This window comes from Mixophyes fleayi, chromosome 9 (genome assembly GCF_038048845.1).
Source record: "Mixophyes fleayi isolate aMixFle1 chromosome 9, aMixFle1.hap1, whole genome shotgun sequence".
NCBI lineage: Eukaryota > Metazoa > Chordata > Amphibia > Anura > Limnodynastidae > Mixophyes > Mixophyes fleayi.
In genome coordinates this window covers 22,009,397-22,030,545 of record NC_134410.1, presented here as the reverse complement: position 1 = coordinate 22,030,545, position 21,149 = coordinate 22,009,397, and the positions used below count along the sequence as shown (strand labels likewise).

Here is a 21,149-nt window from a genome sequence, read left to right as displayed (position 1 = left end):
ACACTCTTATTTCCACGCAATGATTACACCCGTATCTCTCCTGCCGCCCATCGGCACACAGCACACAGGAGAAGTCACTGCTCCGAATGCTACAAATCAATAAACACAAAACATATTTTCAGCTTCCATAACTGTGGGCAGTTTCTGGTGACATCAGAGGACACGGCCTGGCTAATGGCTGGGTGCTGCAAGGTGAGAGGTGACTTTGTTCTGGAAGATGAGAGATTTGGCTGGCAGCCATGGCTGGGCAGTGGCCAAGAAGGATTCAGTTACAAGCCCAGAAGAGGGGAAGCTCTGTACTGTGCAATGTGCATTACAGCTGTACTGCTGAAGAGCAGCGCGGCTAACAAAGGGATTGCCTTGTAAGATACCCACGGGGAGACTGCTGGCAATCAGCTGTGACAATGTACTACGTTACACAGAGTATACTAGGGGCAGAATACACAGTGCTGGCATCATACCACACACTAGGCTGCCGGGGCAGATGTCTGTATATTGTACAGTACATTGACTTAGCATTGCACCGTTGTCTGCAACATAGAGACATCTCACCCCACACTCTTTAATATACAGATATCTGCTCCAACCTGGGTAATGCTGGGACCCTGCACTGTGCAATATATACAGACATCTGCTCCAACCTGGGTAATGCTGGGAACCTGCACTGTGCAATATATACAGACCTCTGCTTCAACCTGGGTAATGCTGGGACCCTGCACTGTGCAATATATACAGACATCTGCTCCAACCTGGATAATGCTGGGACCCTGCACTGTGCAATATATACAGACATCTGCTCCAACCTGGGTAATGCTGGGACCCTGCACTGTGCAATATATACAGACATCTGCTTCAACCTGGGTAATGCTGGGACCCTGCACTGTGCAATATAAACAGACATCTGCTCCAACCTGGGTAATGCTGGGATCCTGCACTGTGCAATATATACAGATGTCTGCTTATTGCACCGTGTAATATTGTCACCTTGAACTGTGCAATCTACAAACATGTGATCCTACACTATTTAATATTCACAGTGCAGGATGCCAGCATTACACAGGTTGTGGCAGATGTATGTATATATTGCACAGTGCAGGATGCCAGCGTTACACAGGTTGTGGCAGATGTATGTATATATTGCACAGAGCAGGATCCCAGCATTACCCAGGTTGGGGCAGATGTATTATATTGCCCAGTGTAGGGGTACTGTATGCACGGTTGAGCCTGTGGCACTGAGATAGTTACACAGTGGAAGCCAGCTCTCCGAAACAAACAAAAAACACATCCCCCCTCCTCCCGTTTGAAGAGCCCAGACACAGATTCTTTCCCCTCACACAGCAGCATTGCAAGCTGCAAACTATCAGAGAGAAGAGGAGGGGTACAGCCCACCACATCCCGGAGAGGAGAGCCCTTCCTCCATACAGGATCACAGCTAGTCCTCTACTGTCCATTCTGCAGACTGATGGCCAATCAGCAGAGACCAGATTCAAACCAAGCAAAGGATTCCCATTCTCTCCCAATACACTGATATTATGGTGTGTGTGTGGGTGGGGGTTAATTAAGAACCAACAAAAATAAATGGATTAATCATCTATATATCCAACCCAGCCAGGAATTTTACCCACACACTAGAGACTACAACCAATAATAGTCAATCCTATCACTAAATGTCATGCTCCGCAGAGTATGTCAGTATTACCAGACCTAGCGCTAGAAATTTGCCCTTCCTTGGAATGTTGAAACAGTCCAGAACCTCATGGTGACACCTCGTGCTCCTGACGGGACATTAATTAAAAGAATCAAAATGCAGATTGGTTCAGCCAATGAGCGCACTCTAAACATTAAACTTCAAAGGGTGTTATTTGAAATGCATTTTGTATTGGTTTTTTTGAAGACCCAACAACACAAAAAACGGCTTCCAAAAAATATTGCTATAACAAAAAAGGCAGAACGCGTTCTCAGTTCTCATTTAGTAAATAGCACATTAAGAGTAAAGAAAAATCAGCAAGTAACAATTTCCCTCTTATCTTCAGACGACACACCATGAAGGAGGGGAGGGGGGCATATAATTGGGGAACGTGTTCTGCTCCGTTATAAATATCCGCCCCCTCCTTACTTGTGCACACTGTTGGTTAAAAATGGTTTGCCCAAGTTTTCGTCTCTCCTTCATTAGTAATACTCCTGGGAGACACCTTTGGGGCGCCTTAAGTCACACTCCGTTACCACCCACCAGAACCTCCATTAAGGTTGTAGATGGAAAAGCCCCTCTTAGCCACTGGCGTTAAAATTAGACGACGTACTAGAATTTTCATGGTTTCTCTTTAATGGGATCATACCCGTGGGCAGCACAGCGGCTCAGTGGTTAGCACTTCTGCCTTACAGCACTGGGGTCATGAGTTCAATTCCCGACCATGGCCTTATCTGTGTGGAGTTTCTATTTTCTCCCTGTGTTTGCGTGGGTTTCCTCCGGGTGCTCCGGTTTCCTCCTACACTCCAAAAACATACTGGTAGGTTAATTGGCAGCTAACAAAATTGACCCTAGTCTGTGTGTCTGTCTCTGTCTCTAGACTGTAAGCCCAATGGGGCAGGGACTGATGTGAATGAGGTCTCTGTACAGCGCTGCGGAATCAGTGGCGCTATATAAATAAATGGCGATGATGATTATGATATCCATCTGCACTTTTACCTTGTTATGAGTTTTTGGGAGGTTTTTTATTTCATCTGAGGAAAGCGTCAGCGCTTTTCATAAAGATCCCTCATCTCAATGGGAGCACATTGCCAACACACCCACCTGTACCTAAACAAAACTTTTACACATGCGTCTGGCTGACCAATTTCCGTTTTCTAGGAGGGGTCGGTACAGGAGCGTGGTAGAAAACGTGTTTCTCCACTCATATCACCCCACAAAGATCTCCAAACGCATACAAGAGCACATTGTATTGACATGTAATCTCAGTCGTGTATCGTTTATCGCAACGTTAAGGAAAAACTCCAGTGGGTACATGACTATAGTAAGACTCTCCATCCGTCAACCGGTTTACTTAACTACTGTGTGCATACACAATGCTGTTCTTATAAATCATACCATTATTCCATCTATGTTAAGTTCTGAAGCCAGCAGTGCTTCGGGCAGAGTGGCTGGTGAATAAAAGTGATTTCTCTTTTAGAATCCGCTTTGTACAGAAAGCAGGGCGAGAAACCATTCTCTAGTCTGTCAATGAAACCGATTTCTGCTGTGTCTCTTACAACTGGGCAGACATTATAAACCAGACTGATAAACAGCCTCAGCACGGGAAGTAGATTCTTAGCATAGTCACCCAGCAGTGGGTCTGATATTATACACAACTCCAAGCTGAAAGAATCCTCAGGGCAAATGTTATGGTTCCAGGGGAGAGAGTCACCGATGACAGGACAATGACACACGCTCACGTGAATATCGGATTCACAATATAAAAATAAAATAGTAAACAAACGTCCGTCAGTGGGAATGGGAATATTTCCTGTCCAAAAACGTGCTGGAATTTCTCTTATTTACGGAAAGCTGGAACTCATTTTTCATAGCTTAAAAGTAAAAGCGGTTCTTTTTTTTGAGGGGGGGAGGGGGGGATTCAATCAAAGAGATTTCATAAGTTTCTGACATGTACATGTAAGACAGGCTTGGACAACATGCGGATATTCCAGATACAGTGGAACTACAAGCTCCAACATGCCCATCCCATCAGCCACGTAGTTTGACAATTACTGGAGAGCAACAGGTGGCCTAGATTTGATAGAAAGCCTAGATACACATAAAGCATATGACATACTACATATAAATTCATATATGTGAAATAAAGTGTAAACATATAGACAGACTTCCCACCTATAACTGTGCTGATAAAGTCAGTGCTATATGAATAGTAAAAAATATTCTAAAATTTAGGGATAAACCATATAGACCGCTCTGCTATGGAGCAAAACAAAATAGTTCAACTATTTCCAAACTGTGCACCGTGGCTCCCTGGGGCGCTGAGGCAATCTCACAGGGGTGCCGCGGCCAGGGCCGGTGGCAAGTATGGCGGGGGGCTACTTGGTGATTATTTTTACTCAGGGGTGCCTTGAAAACATTATGGAGATCCTAAGCGTACCTCGAACTGAGAAAGTTTGGGATCCACTAAAATTAGTTAGTTCAGAGAAATCACCTACAAGTATAGAGACACTAGAGTGCGGCTGCTCATGTGCATTTGTATGAAATGCTGAACTACACACAGCCACGTTGGACATGGATTATAGTAATATTTATATTTATTTTATCTTATACAGCATAAGAACAGATACCAAGATGGGCGTCAGAAGTGGCGCTGCCCATAGACAAATAAAAATAACACATACTAAGAGTCACATATAGTATACAGAATGAAAGGAGCGATACTGCCCATGCAGCATGCAGAGAAACAGGGCAGATACCGAAACTAAGAAGTGGTATTGTGCAGTTGTACATAGATAGAGAGTGTACTTTTTTTTTTTTTTTTAGAACTACCCACAGCACACAGAATGGTAGAAGTGATACTGTGCACCTTGTCCAGAGGGAAACATAGCAGGTATTATGACTTATATCCATCATATGTGAAGCAGTGCTGTTCATATAGTGGGAAAAAAACAATAGATACTGAAAATTACATATAACATACATAATAAAAGAAGCAAATGGTTTCCCGAGTTTGGTGTAGAAGACCATGACCGGCCAACACAGAGCCCTGACCTCAGCCCCATCAAACACCTTTGGGATGAGTAGGAAGGAGCAAGACCTAATCACCCAACATCAGTGCCCAACCTCACTACTGCTCCTGTGGCTGATCCGATACAAATCCCCACAGACCTGTTCCAAAATCTAGTGGAAAGCCTTCCCAGAAGCGAGGAGGCTGCAATAACATTAACCATATTAATGGTTTTGGAACAAGCACATACGGATGGGACGTTCGGGTGTCCACATACTTTTGGTCAGTGCCAGAGACGAAGACGTCCAGGGAAACACTTATCGAGGAACAGCCCCTGGAAATGAGTTCCTACATTTTTATGTATGATATAGCAGCTGGAACTTGTATCATATTATCTCCAGCACTCACATGTGCTTCTTACACACAAAGCAATCAGTAGACAGACGGTGAGTCACTGATGTCTATGTTGTTGGGTCTCTCACATAACTCCTGGTCATGGGCCTCCGCTGTGCAATATGAAGCAGCAGGGAACAGGTTAACAGCACTGTGCCTGCAATGCGCTGCAGGCTGCTCTGCAAACAGTTAAACAGCTGGGAGGGGGTGTGAAGTTCAGGAGAGGAATGCTGTCTGGCCTGGTACATAGTTTGTGAGGCCGCACTAACTCACATTCAGTGGGAGACCTGAGAACAGAACAGATCTGTTTTATGACCCCCAGATCCCGTTTTTTGCTAGTGCCACAGAACGGGTGCACTGAACACTGTGCATTATTTCCTTAATCCCAATCTTAGTGTCTATGTCCCATCACAAGATAAGATGCTGCAGAATCCACATCTGGTTAAGTTAGAGGCAGGCATCTTATGGTGGAACTACAAGTCCCAGCATCCCCTGCCAGCCAAAGGTTGCCTAAATCTACTAGACAGAGGTTGCTCCAGAACGGCATGCTTGAGTTCCCCAGTGAAAGGGATTTTCATTCTTGTCCCTCTCAGCCTAAGTCTGGATATAAAGAGGTGCAAAGAAAAAGTTCTCTCCCCTATGCCAGTACACGTATCCCCCCCTGTGCCAGTACACATATCCCCCCCCCCCTGTGCCAGTACACATATCCCCCCCCCTGTGCCAGTACACATATCCCCCCCCCCCTGTGCCAGTACACATATCCCCCCCCCTATGCCAGTACACATATCCCCCCCCCTATGCCAGTACACGTACCCCCCTCCATATGCCAGTACACGTACCCCCCTCCATATGCCAGTACACGTACCCCCCTCCATATGCCAGTACACGTACCCCCCTCCATATGCCAGTACACATATCCCCCCCCCCTGTGCCAGTACACATATCCCCCCCCCCCTGTGCCAGTACACATATCCCCCCCCCCCGTGCCAGTACACATATCCCCCCCCCCGTGCCAGTACACATATCCCCCCCCCCTCGTGCCAGTACACATATCCCCCCCCCCTCGTGCCAGTACACATATCCCCCCCCCCCGTGCCAGTACACATATTCCCCCCCCCTCGTGCCAGTACACATATCCCCCCCCCGTGCCAGTACACATATCCCCCCCCCCCCGTGCCAGTACACATATCCCCCCCCCTGTGCCAGTACACATATCCCCCCCCCTGTGCCAGTACACATATCCCCCCCCCCTGTGCCAGTACACATATCCCCCCCCCTGTGCCAGTACACATATCCCCCCCCTGTGCCAGTACACATACCCCCCCCCCTGTGCCAGTACACATACCCCCCCCCCTGTGCCAGTACACATACCCCCTCTATGTGCCAGTACACATATCCCCCCCCTGTGCCAGTACACATATCCCCCCCCTGTGCCAGTACACATATCCCCCCCCTGTGCCAGTACACATATCCCCCCCCTGTGCCAGTACACATATCCCCCCCCTGTGCCAGTACACATATCCCCCCCCTGTGCCAGTACACATACCCCCCCCCCCTGTGCCAGTACACATACCCCCTCTATGTGCCAGTACACATACCCCCTCTATGTGCCAGTACACATACCCCCTCTATGTGCCAGTACACATACCCCCTCTATGTGCCAGTACACATACCCCCTCTATGTGCCAGTACACATACCCCCTCTATGTGCCAGTACACATACCCCCTCTATGTGCCAGTACACATATCCCCTCTATGTGCCAGTACACATACCCCCTCTATGTGCCAGTACACATACCCCCTCTATGTGCCAGTACACATACCCCCTCTATGTGCCAGTACACATACCCCCTCTATGTGCCAGTACACATACCCCCTCTATGTGCCAGTACACATACCCCCTCTATGTGCCAGTACACATACCTCCCTACGCCAGAACACATACCCCCCTATGCCAGTACACATATATACAGGCTGAATGTGGGAACTGCAGAGAGCAGGCTGGGCCTCCCCAGACATACTAACGCTGCCCTTTGACCTCTGACACAATCTGCTCTCTGCTCACAAGAGAACCAACAGACCAGGTTTCACAACAAGCCCCAGCTAGCTGCTTGCCATCCACACCTCTCACACCGTGCAGGCCCTGGGCTATCCCTATCTGCATGGAGAACCGGCTTATATCTCTTCCAGTTATCGCTGCCTAATAAAGTTACAAAACATACATAGAGAGGCAGCATAAAGCAGGAATACAATGCGAGCAGAGATGACACTGGAGATAAGGGATTATCTTGTGTTATTCTAATTAACCTGTACTTCCTGGGACAATACTAACAGGGCAGCTTATCAGTAACAGTTTCTACACAAAACAGAACAGTCTGTGTTTACAGGGAGTGAGAATGGACTGATTTACTGCTTCCAGTCCTGGGTGACAGACACTACCTCCAGGTATGGTGGAAAAATATTTAACTACATGCCCAAAAACCAGAAGTTCTCAAGACTGTCAGGGAGGATTCCCAATCAGAGAGCATTGCCTGCACCCTCTGCAGCAGGAAAGCCCTGCACTCTTCATATCCTGTCAGCGACTAGTCTGCTGTCAAAAAAGGAAATGGTACAGCCTCCGTAACCAGCCTGGAATACACTGCAGGGGATATTGTGCACATTACTGTGTACACTGGTGTCACCATAAGGAATCACTGTATTCAGCAGTTACTGGAAGAAAGCATTAAGTATAAAAGTACACTGCAGACACATGACAAAATACAGAGCCCACAACGCACTGCCACGAACAGCCGTACACTGCAGTAACTGGAAGCAACGTACAGCGCAGAGAGCACTACAGTAACAGGAAACGTCATAAATACCACAAAGTACACTGCATTCACTGGAAACAATGAGCACTGCAGTAACTAAACGGAAACTGTACACCGCACAGAGACAACTATAGTAACTACGTTTTACACAGCTCAGGGTACACTGCAGCCGCTGTACACCGCACAAAGGGGAGCTGCAGTAACATTTAATAATATACACAAAGTGCAATTTATTCATCAGATTGGACCAATGTACACAGAACAGTTTAATGCAGTCAGTGGAAACACTGTACAAAATCAAAGAACAATTTTTATATATATTTTTTTTTTTTTTACACAGCACACAGTGGAAACTGCAGTAGCTGAAAGGAAACTTTATACACAGCGCAGAGTACACTGAAATCATAGGAAACGCTGCACACAGCAGGACAAGCAGACGTAATAATGAGCCAAGGGCCGCACCCCGGAGGTTAATTTGTAACCAGATTATATAAAATCCAGGTGCTCCAGACATGAAAGTTATATATAGGATTTATTAATCTTACCTCTACTGACAGAACAAATGTAGAGTTCTTTCAGCTGATGAGCCCACCAGGGCAGGCGGCCATATTTGTGTACTCCACACTCGAGCGTATAGAGGCTAGCAAACAATCAGATCTGCTGCCAAATTGGACAGATCCGATCCCGTGGTCAAATGGTTGAATCCTATAAGGCCCTATTAATGCGACCACCAGATGGACACGAATACATCCAGCTCCCTGTCAATCAGCCAACAGGTCTGATACACCCGGTCAACATCTGATTGACCCCGACCGAATTTTGGACAAGATTTCTGGCCATTTGAGGCCCACACACAAAGCAGCATCTGAGTAATATGGTTAAAAGCGCAGTCTATTCACTTAACATATTGTTCTATGCGAGGTCAACTTAACCCAAAGCCAGAGAACAAAACACCTACAACAATGTGAGGAGTGCGAAGAAGAGACAACATTTAAAATGTGTTAGAAAGTCACAACCTCACGGTTCCTTCACAAACCGGCCTCCTATGACATTTATCGGCTTAGCGGCAACATATACGAAGCATCAATTATAAAGACATTAAAACTGAGCAGTCACCTGGACACACCGGAGGTAGCCATTTTGTGGACTGAACCAAAATTCAGCCAATCAACTGACTAGGAACTAGTGACATCACTGAGGCACCACACGTAAAGTGATGGGGTGCACATCAAACAACTACAACATAGCGCTACTAAGCCAAAAGCTGGGACACAATGTACACGACATGACAGCAAAAACGCTGTCTGTATTTTCTGAGCAGTCTCTACATTATCCTACTCACATTTCTACAGGCTGCATGCAGCCCACTTTTATAGGTAGCCAATTGGTAAACTAAAAATCAGGGGACATAGCTTGCAGCCAAAAAAAAGGTAAATGTTTATTTGTGGTCCCTTGTTAGTCTTAATAAAGAAACGTCCGGGGAAAAGATTTATTTGTCTTTTCACCCATTATACACCAAGTACTGAGAGGTCAAGGTGGTAGCTCCCTGGCTGATAAACACACATTGCTCCTATATACAAATTCCAAAACCATACACTTACATCTCAGACATAACAATTTCAACAAACAATAATGGTCATTTCCACTACATTTCAGCCCTGCCACAAAAGGACCAGCTGACATTAGGTCAGTGATTCTCTCGTTAGTACAGGTAAGAGTGTTGACAAGGACAAGGCTGGAGATCACTCTGTCCTGCTGATTGAGTTAGAATAACAGACTGGAAGCTTTAAAGGGAGGGTGGTGCTTGAAATCATTGTTCTTCCTCTGTTGACCATGGTTGTCTGCAAGGAAACACATGCAGTCATCATTGCTTTGCACAAAATGGGCTTCACAGGCAAGGATATTGCTGCTAGTAAGATTGCACCTATATCAACCATTTATCGGATCATCAAGAACTTCAAGGAGAGAGGTTCAATAATCATCTATTTATATAGCGCCACTAATTCCGCAGCGCTGTACAGAGAACTCATTCATATCAGTCCTGCCCCATTGCAGCTTACAGTCTAGATTCCCTACACACACACACGGGTCAATTTAGATAGCAGCCAATTAACTTCAGGGTGTCCAAGAACATCCAGCAAGTGCCAGGACCATCTCCTAAAGATTATTCAGCTGCTGGATCGGGGCACCACCAGTGCAGAGCTTGCTCAAGGATGGCAGCAGGCAGGTGTGAGTGCATCTGCACACACAGTGAGGCAAAGACTTTTTGAGGGTGGCCTGGTGTCAAGAAGGTCAGCAAAGAAGTCACTTCTCTCCAGGAAAAACATCAGAGACAGACTGATATTCTGCAAAAGGTACAGGGATTGGACTGCTAAGGACTGGGGTAAAGTCAATTTCTCTGATGAATTGTCCAGAGAAGAAAAGGTGAGCGCTACTATCAGCCCTGTCTCATGCCAGCAGTAAGTATCCTGAGACTATTCAAGTGTGGGGTTGCTTCTCAGCCAAGGGACTGGGCTCACTCACAATTTTGCTTAAGAACAAAGCCATCAATAAGGAATGGTACCAAAACATCCTCCAAGAGCAACTTCTCTCAACCATCCAAGAACAGTTTGGTGATGAACAATGCCTTTTCCAGCATGATGGAGCACCCTGCCATAAGGCAAAAGTGATAACTAAGTGACTTGGGGGATCAAAACATCAACATTTTGGGTTCATGACCAGGAAACTCCCCAGACCCCAATCCCATTGAGAACTGGTGGTCAATCCTCAAGAGGCGGGTGGGCAATCAAAAACCCACAAATTGTGACAAGCTACAAGCATTGATTAGGCAAGAATAAGCGGCCATCAGTCAGTATGTGGCCCAGATGTTGATTGACAGCATGCCAGGGCGAATTGCAGAGGTCTTCAAAAAGAACGGTCAACACTGCAAATATTAACTCTTTGCATAAACTTAATGTAAATGCCAATAAAAGCCTTTGACACTTATGAAATGCTTGTAATTTTACCTCAGTATACCATAGCAGAATCTGACAAAAAGGTCTAAAAACACTGAAGCAGCAAACTTTGTGAAAACCAATTCTTGTGTCATTCTCAAAACTTTTGGCCGTGACACGTTTTCATTTTGTGAGATTAGTTCCACTTTAAAGTGCATCTGATGTCTACACACAGTGGAGGTATCCATTTTGTGGGCCCCTAGTGAATGAGCTAACTAGGAACTAGTGACCTCACGTCTCAGTGGTGCCGCTAGCTGTATTCCTGGAAAAGTGAAAGGCTCCTGGATATTGGTTCAGCCCACAAAATATGCTTCCATGACACGTAGGTACCATGTACACCTTAACAAGAACATCGCATTGCCCCAACAATCCCTAAAGAAATGTAAAAAGAAATAAAAAAAAAGTTTTCCCAAGTGTTCCAAAACAACTGTACCACATGAACCAGCCTCTGGCATGTTGTTAGAGTGTGATGTCTCTACTTACACAGTGCTATTACATTAAGGGAAGCGACTCTCACCGTGGCTAAAAACAAGAACGTTACTTCCTGACAGACAGACACTTCCTGGTTAGTTTCAGCTGAGCTCAGCAGTCCACTGTATGTAGACTAATACCTCAAACTTGTCAACATATTCTCCACAAAGCTTACATTCATTGTACAGAGAACTCAATATCATCTCAGCAGGGCCATCACGCCATGTATGGACTACTACCCCAATACTCCTCAATACCATCTCGGCTGAGCTATCACGCCATGTACGGACTACTACCCCAATACTTCTCAATATCATCTCAGCAGGGCTATCACCCTGTGCAAGGACTACTACCCCTACAATATTTCTTTACAACATATCAACAGAAATTTCACACAATGTATATTAACCCTATACTTCTCAATATCTCAGCAGTACTATCCACCTCTGTATAGACTTCTAAGCCTATAGTACTTAATATCATCTCAGCAGAGTTTTCACATCATACATGGATTACTAACCCTATACTTCTCTATAGTCATCGCAAAAGAGAAATCACACAATATTACCTCTATACTTCTCTGTAATCACAGTAGAGTAATCACACAGTGTATACACTACTACCCCTATAATACTCTGTAATCATCACAGTACAACAATCACACCATGTACACACTACTACCCCTATACTACTCTGTAATCACAGTACAACAATCACACCATGTACACACTACTACCCCTATACTACTGTGTAATCATCACAGTACAACAATCACACCATGTACACACTACTACCCCTATATTACTGTGTAATCATCACAGTACAACAATCACACCATGTACACACTACTACCCCTATACTACTATGTAATCATCACAGTACAACAATCACACCATGTACACACTACTACCCCTATACTACTGTGTAATCATCACAGTACAACAATCATACCATGTACACACTACTACCCCTATAATACTATTTAATCATCACAGCACAACAATCATACCATGTACACACTACTACCCCTATAATACTGTGTAATCATCACAGTACAACAATCACACCATGTACACACTACTACCCCTATACTACTGTGTAATCATCACAGTACAACAATCACACCATGTACAAACTACTACCCCTATAATACTATTTAATTACACAGGAGCAGTCACATCACATTAGGAATAACTACCTCCGATACTTCTCTATATCATCTGAGCAAAGTTTTCAAACCAAGCACCATCTACTGCAGGCAGTTCAGTAACATAGATGGAAATGTATACTCCGACACAGGTCTGAAGCAGTCAATCATTCCTCATCTCAGATCTGCCAATTTTCCCACCAAATTTTGGCAATATCAATACATCTAGGGTCCCAAAAGAACTGCCAAATCTGATAAACAAAAAAAAGACTATTAGCAGATGACCCTGTGTGTCTAATCATCAGCCAACACGAAGCATTACATCCTATGCGATTACATTTCCTATGGTTGCCCACTGAATTTATGATAATTTGGCTACGTGAACACAAACTGGCCACACATCCAGTCATTCGGGGGCTGTGCCGAACGAACACATCAAAAGCACGTGGTCAGCCTAAGCCACATTAAAACAAAATCTAGATGTTGTGGCTACATTTAGTGACTATTCGTGTTATAGGTGAAACAAGCAAAGAAATACTAGGCTTCCACAGTACAAAGCAGTGATAAAGCAAGCAATATCCAGTTATTGGAGATACTCTATGCCTTACCATTCAGGGAATTCACTTACATTGAGATCTCTGATCACAGTACATACAAACCATCCTACTGCAGTAAGACATACTGAGATTACAACCAGTGCTGGGTCTTAACGTCAACATAGAAATCTGTAACGACTGCCTGCAGTTCCTGGGACGGTCTGCTACATACAGAAGAACAAATACTAATAAATGCAGCATATAATATTTAAGAAATCCTACTGTGTGGCAGCTCCCCATACATCAGGGGGGGGGACTAAATAATGTAGCATTCAGGAACTTTCAAGGAGCCAGGGCAAATCTTGAATAGCTGAGACTAGTCCTAACAAAACAAACACAAAAACACAACAAAATAAACCACAGACCACAGCATGTAAAGTATGAGGCACTACTAGTATATAGATTGCTGTTCAATGTGTTACAGCTCAGAAGCTGGAAAAACACAAACAATAACTATTATTTCTCATTGTCCGTAACATTCACTGTGTGGACCATGTGCTAAAGATCTAGTACTTAATATCACACCCGTCTAATCTCAGTCAGTTATGCAGAAACCTGAAGAAGTCACCAGCACACTGTGGCATGCAGGATTCTATTTTATTCTAACATGTTAGAAAGAGAGATACGTCATCTCGTAACATGGGGATGAATTGGAATTTTGCATAATATGGAGAGCAGGTTACTTGAAGCTTGGTTTCCCAAACTGGTCTCATCACACACCCTGCCGTTACCATCATGTGAGTGTGGAGACTGGGTACTTTCTTATGACTAGAGATCTATACACAGTACTTGTACATTCTTAGATATTTACCAACAGAAGGCAAATCAGAAAATAAATAAAAAACAATCATATTCATTCATCTGTTAGGCATTTGCTTGCTAGAAAGGTAGTGATGTGACTTTATACACCATATATAAAGAGGGGTGAGACCTAGAGTACAGTGATCAGCGCTGTACACCATATCTAGGGGCATAATTATCACTAAAGGACATTTTTAACAGCAGTTACTAGCTGCCCTGCTAATATTGGGACAGTTTTGGGCTTTTAGTTGTATAATATAAATATCTCTCTCATATTATATATATATATATATATATATATATATATATATATATATATATATATATATATATTTAAAAACACAAAATGTAGGCCTATTTGAAAATTACATTTTTTTGTAACAAATATAAATACATTAAACCACATTATTTATTTTGAAAATAAAGCCTTTTTTATGCCTTTACTTGACCATCGCCCATAGATAAATAGACTAAATAAAGAGGAAGTGATATCACTGGAGAGAGCTCACCTAGAATATAGTGATAAGTTCTATACATGAGATCTCCAGTGATATCACACAAAGAGCACAGTGATCAGTTCTATATATCAGATCTTCAGGACACAGGTAGTGATATCACTTTATACATCACGGTGGCCAAGTGGTTAGCACTTCTGCCTCACAGTGCTGGGGTCTTGAGTTCAATTCCCGACCATGTCCTTATCTGTGTGGAGTTTGTATGTTCTCCCCGTGTTTGCCCGAGTTTCCTGTGGGTGCTCCGGTTTCCTACCACACTCCAAAAATATACTGGTAGGTTAATTGGCTGCTATCAAAATTGACCCTATATTCTCTCTGTGTGTAATTTAAGATCCAATAGGGCAGGAACTGATGCGAGTGAGTATTCTGCAGCGCTGTACAGAGAGTACAGCGCTGCAGAATTAGTGGCGCTATATAAATAAATGAAGATGATGATACATCACTGGTAATATCTCATCTAGAGTAAAGTGATCAGTTCTATACACCAGATCTCCAGGACACATAGATCGTGATACTGCATGTTCCATATAAAGAACACAATTAAACTTGCAGTAAATGGACAGCAATAAACAGACCATTAAGTTGATATAAATCACTTAAAGGGAGGGGAGAGGCCTATGTTAACAGCAGTTAGCATTTGCACAGCTTTAACCAGTGCTGGGCAACGAGGTAAACTTACATTTAGCCCCTGAGCTGTCTATAGCCCATCAACAGGACAGGAATTCTGAGAACCCCTGGTTATATTATGTGATGGTAAATAGGAATCTGACCGCCACAGAGCTCACGTGACACTACCCTGTAGTAGATATGTACATGTCAAAAATGTTCAATTAATTTAAATCAAGAGCATGAGCTTTCTTCAGAATTACAAACAACTGGAATGTATGTAAAAAATAAATACTGTAATATTGACATGACAGGACGAATATAGTCAGGTCACAGAGGACTAAAGACATGACTGTAGGTACAGTAAGCACAGGATTGATGTAATGGACAGAGGGCATAGCGAAGTACTAAAAGACACAAGAGACCAGTCCACACACAGTTATCCCATACAGGGCTGTATCTTGGTGCCACTGATACATGGCAAGCACAAAACAAAGAGACATGTCTATGCTGACAACAAGACATGCATTGGAACAAGTAAGCAACCTGAGGGCACAGGTCAGCACGCACCCAAGCCAGGCACTAGACGGGAGGCACAGGTCAGCACGCACCGAAGCCAGGCTCTAGACGGGAGGCACAGGTCAGCACGCACCGAACCCAGGCTCTAGACGGGAGGCACAGGTCAGCACGCACCGAACCCAGGCTCTAGACGGGAGGCACAGGTCAGCACGCACCGAACCCAGGCTCTAGACGGGAGGCACAGGTCAGCACGCACCGAACCCAGGCTCTAGACGGGAGGCACAGGTCAGCACGCACCCAAGCCAGGCTCTAGACGGGAGGCACAGGTCAGCACGCACCCAAGCCAGGAACTACACGGGAGGCACAGGTCAGCACGCACCCAAACCAGGGACTAGACTGGAGGCACAGGTCAGAACGCACCCAAGCCAGAGACTAGACTGGAGGCACAGGTCAGCACGCATCGAAGCCAAGGACTACACGGGAGGCACAGGTCGGCACGCATCGAAGCCAGGGACTAGACGGGAGGCACAAGTCGGCACGCACCCAAGCCAGGGACTAGACGGGAGGCACAAGTCAGCACGCACCCAAGCCAGGGACTAGACGGGAGGCACAGGTCAGCACGCACCCAAGCCAGGGACTAGACGGGAGGCACAGGTCAGCACGCACCCAAGCCAGGGACTAGACGGGAGGCACAGGTCAGAACGCACCCAAGCCAGGGACTAGACTGGAGGCACAGGTCAGAACGCATCGAAGCCAAGGACTACACGGGAGGCACAGGTCGGCACGCATCAAAGCCAAGGACTACACGGGAGGCACAGGTCGGCACGCATCGAAGCCAGGGACTACACGGGAGGCACAGGTCGGCACGCATCGAAGCCAGGCACTAGACGGGAGGCACAAGTCAGCAGGCATCCAAGCCAGGAACTAGACGGGAGGCACAGGTCAGCACGCAACCAAGCCAGGCACTAGACGGGAGGCACAGGTCAGCACGCACCCAAACCAGGGACTAGACTGGAGGCACAGGTCAGCACGCATCGAAGCCAGGGACTAGACAGGAGGCACAGGTCAGCACGCACCCAAGCCAAAGACTACACGGGAGGCACAGGTCGGCACGCATCGAAGCCAGGGACTAGACGGGAGGCACAGGTCAGCACGCATCCAAGCCAGGGACTAGACGGGAGGCACAGGTCAGCACGCACCCAAACCAGGGACTAGACGGGAGGCACAGGTCAGCACGCACCCAAGTCAGGCACTAGACGGGAGGCCCAAGTCAGCACGCACAGAACCACAGGACATACAGACTGAAGAAACAGGTTGGCAGGAAAAGCACAGTACACACAAAATAAGATGCAGGGCTAAGTGTAAGGCCAAAACGAAGAAACACTTGTTGATAAAATGTGAAAGCTAGTACAATTACACAACGGTCCAACCAGAGGATACTAGTGTCGTTGAGATATATACAGGTCATGTACAACATTTTAAAATGTCACGTTTGAGGTTAATTCTCTCGAAAACGTCTTCTATCCTGCAATATATCTACATGTGTAGGTCATATAAACATCACTAAACCACTGCAGATATACTAACAGAAGCGTCTTGGCATATAGAAGTCCTGGCATCGCCTGCATAGACGTGTGCCCCTGGCTTCTGAGTGCCTGCATTGTATGGATTTCTATTTATTTATTATTTTAAGAATCCAGCCTTGAAGCATGTGTTTATCCAGCACATGTAGAAGAACCATTGGCTGTTCAATAGAAGCACACATCATGTACACAGGCTTCACAATTATTACATATTATATGGACACATTATCCAAACATATTATAGAGACACGGTGTAGTCTTCATGATTCACACATGACCTCAAATAAACACAAAGCACTCTACAATTCACACAAATTATATAACGACATAATACTCTCCGTGATTCACGCAATATTAGGACACAGGATATTATACAGAAGTGTATTACAGATTTCACAATTCACACATAGTTTAATACAGATGCTGCCGATTCTCCCATTCACACACACATGGTACAATTTCCATGATTTACACACTATTATACAGACATTAAGTACAGACTCTACAATGTACAAATATAAAACACTATAGACTCCACAACGCACACATAATATGCTACAGTACGCACACAGTGTTATACAGATGCACCATTCCTGTCTACATTATTCACACATGATAAGATATCGGTACTTTGGGACACTGAAAACCAGAGTCACTGACCAAGCGATTGGCTGTATATGAGCGATAAGCAAATGGGGAGGCAGACAGGTATCCGACAGGTTATGTCATATATGAATTTTAACATGTATATCTACAGCACCTCTCAAACGTCTTTATAACATTATTATGTTTTACAACATAAAAAACGGGAAACAACATTGTGTAATATTTTTTCGCCAGCCTTGATTTTTTTCTTAGCTCATGGGATCATCAAAATGTATACAAATTTGTATGTATTTAAAGAGTGACAAAGTGGTATATTATCCTGACTAATCAAACTTCTGCAATCTTGATTGATTGGAGGCTATCATCATCATTTATTTATATAGCGCCAACATATTCCGTAGCGCTTTACAATTGGGGACAAACATAGTAAACTAATAAACAATCTGGGTAAAACAGACAAAGAGGTGAGAAGGCCCTGCTCGCAATCTTACAATCTATGGGACAATGGGAGTTTGACACATGAGGCTAAGACTAAGTCTACATTTTGCATTTCGGCCCAGCCAGGCTGCAAAGGTAAAAGTGACTCATAGGCTAAATGATCCTGTCACACAACAATGTTGATCAGGGGGTGGTTGTCTTGTGTGAAATTGTGTAACGGGTGGTAATAGGGTAAGGTAGTGAGGTTAAGAGGGTAGTTGAGGAATATTATAAGTTTGTCTGAAGAGGTAGGTTTTCAGAGAACGCTTGAAAGTTTGTAGACCATAATAGCATCTCTCTAAAACTGGGTACACTACAGTGTTTTCAGCCAATTATCGGGCCAAGCAAACGACAAATGACTGATTGGCCCCATATCGGAGTAGTGTGTACACTTCAACAACGACCTATTCTCGTTCCACAGCACATCGCATCGTTTCATTTGATTGTTAAATCGGACTAAAAACGTGATTCAACAATTGAACAATGTTGTTCCAATTCTGTAGTGTGTACACTCACAACCGGCATTGTCCATAGTTCTCTATGGAGTGTGCAGAGTCACCATCTTTTCAGCCGATGGTTATGACAGATGAAGATCTGAAGCTAAAATAGTATAAAATGTGTATACAAATGAATCGGCTGCTGATCGGGGCTTCTTTTTCCCTTTACTCTGTTGTTGGTAATATCGTTAATGATATCGCATCAGGAGAATATTTATGAAGTGTATACCCAACCTAAGTGAGCAGCACTGTGCAGAGACAATTATGTGAAGAGGTAAAACAAGTATATAGCAATACATACATAATAGGGCAGTTTTTCTATTGATGCAAGTCTGTGACTTGAGATGTGTGATAACCATCCACATACATACGGCAGCATGCAGCGAACAACTATAAAAAATGCACAGCTCACCTTCTACAATAAAATCATTTTTTGAGTTTGATTTGTTCCTCCTACAGTGGGACACTTTCCCCTTTTACAAACAACATCTTGACCCTAATAATGTCATTTTTGTAAAGGAAATATCTTAATGCATCAGATGCTACCATCTGCAATGCACTAAACTTATCACCAAGTAACAATGTCCACTTTAGAACATGGTTACAGAGTGTAAATTACACACAGTATTTTCATGCCGTTAAACTGACTATAACCACACACACTGTCCATAACAGCGGTTTTCAGAGATACGCATTATAAATGCGCTTATCATGCTGTATTTTATGTTACCTTAGGTCCACAAAGCTGCTGGCCAGCTAGGTAAATGGTAAAAATATTAAATACAAAGTCGTTCTATTCATACATAAGTGCGAAGAGTTAAAATATTAGAGGGAGGGGTTGTCTTGTCCAATTTGTTACAGAACATAGCTTGTAGCCCCCCATAATATCATTTCCACATCTTACATAGGTAGATCTTGCCATCTTTCATATAATCACTATACAACATTCTCCAATTAAGTTTAACCTTTTCATTCAATCACACAATTCCAAATACAGCACTAAGCTGTCACTAACCAGCTTGACAGTACAGCCACCATGACAGTTTTGCTCCCAGTATATGCACAGGAAGTCCAATGGTTCAGCCTTACTTATGTCCCGTGATGCTCTCTGTTAATCCAAATATGTGTTGTGGACCCCCAGTATAACGTTCTCTCCTCATATATGAACCTCGTCTCCCAATCACAATATTTCTAACCAATATATGCACCACAGATCGCCAGATCAATATTGTCACAACACATCACCTTTTGCACTCAAATTCAATGTTTTACCTCACATGCCCTATGACACCTTAGTGTTTTTCCTCTATTGATATAGTACCAACATATACTGTAGCTGTTCAGTAACTAATATACATGAAAGTGAAAGAAAAGTAGAGAATGGGTCTGACTGAGAGTTTGTAAGCTACAGACAGATTGTTCCAAGTAATCAAAGTACATAGTTCTATCACAGAAAAAACATTAGAGAACTGCAGTATCTCTCCACAATATTATATCATGGCAACGTGTTAGAATTGATACCTGTCATTTTTTTTTTCTACTACTAAATAACTTTGATGCAACTCATAGGAAATAGTTTGATCCTCTTCATAATGAAAGATAATACCGTGGCACAGTTATTTTATTTCTGACACTTTATTGATATCCTCACACACAGTCACTAGATGTGATGCTAGAACACTGCAACAAATAATCCTGCATCAATATGAAATGTATAAAGACAGCTATCATATACTGCAACCAGAGAGACTGGACAAATTTCTCCAGCCCTCATACTACCAAGTTTCAGGAGCTGTTATTGTGCAAGAGAGGGGGGGGGGGGGGGGTAACAAGGATCCCCCCCCCCTTAATCTTAGGGACAGGAGATACAATACTGTATGCAGCCCTACTACCTCAAATTGTCAATGTTCCCTCCGCTGTTATTCATATACTAGAGTAAAAAAAAGCAAAGACCCAATGAGCATAATATGAGACAAAAAAGTAGTGAGTCTGTTTGCAGGGAGCTGGCAAAATCTGGTCACTTCAATTGCACAGGATCTGTGTTGCACAGTGCAAATCACAGGAGCCCACTGCCAAGGGGATCTCAGTGCAATGTAACCACAGTGGCCATCCCCATGTTATATGTGTGTGTACAGCCAGTGTGATGTGTTTGCACTACACAGAGAGTCGACGTAAATAACAAGGCCACAGACAACAGGATCCTAACTCAATGACATCAGATTTGCAGAGAGGGGGCACCCTCCATACATCCAGGGGAGCCCCCCCACTATCCTGCATCCCCTTCCATGTAAAGCCCATTACATCCTGCAGACGTGACAGGGAGAGCCCCTGATCTGAGAGAGAGAGGGGGGTGAGATGCAGGGGAGAGGGGGTGGTGTTGGGTGCAAGGGGGGGGCTGGGTGCTCCCCCTCACTCCCCATCCCTGGCTCCTGGTGTGG

The 21,149-nt window shown here is 44.3% G+C and overlaps 1 protein-coding gene across 4 annotated transcripts in view; it reads right to left on the bottom strand.

The window, feature by feature from the left end:
- BICRA (BRD4 interacting chromatin remodeling complex associated protein) overlaps nt 1-21,149 on the bottom strand; it is a 54,786-nt gene that overhangs the window by 21,334 nt on the left and 12,303 nt on the right. The window lies entirely within an intron of this gene.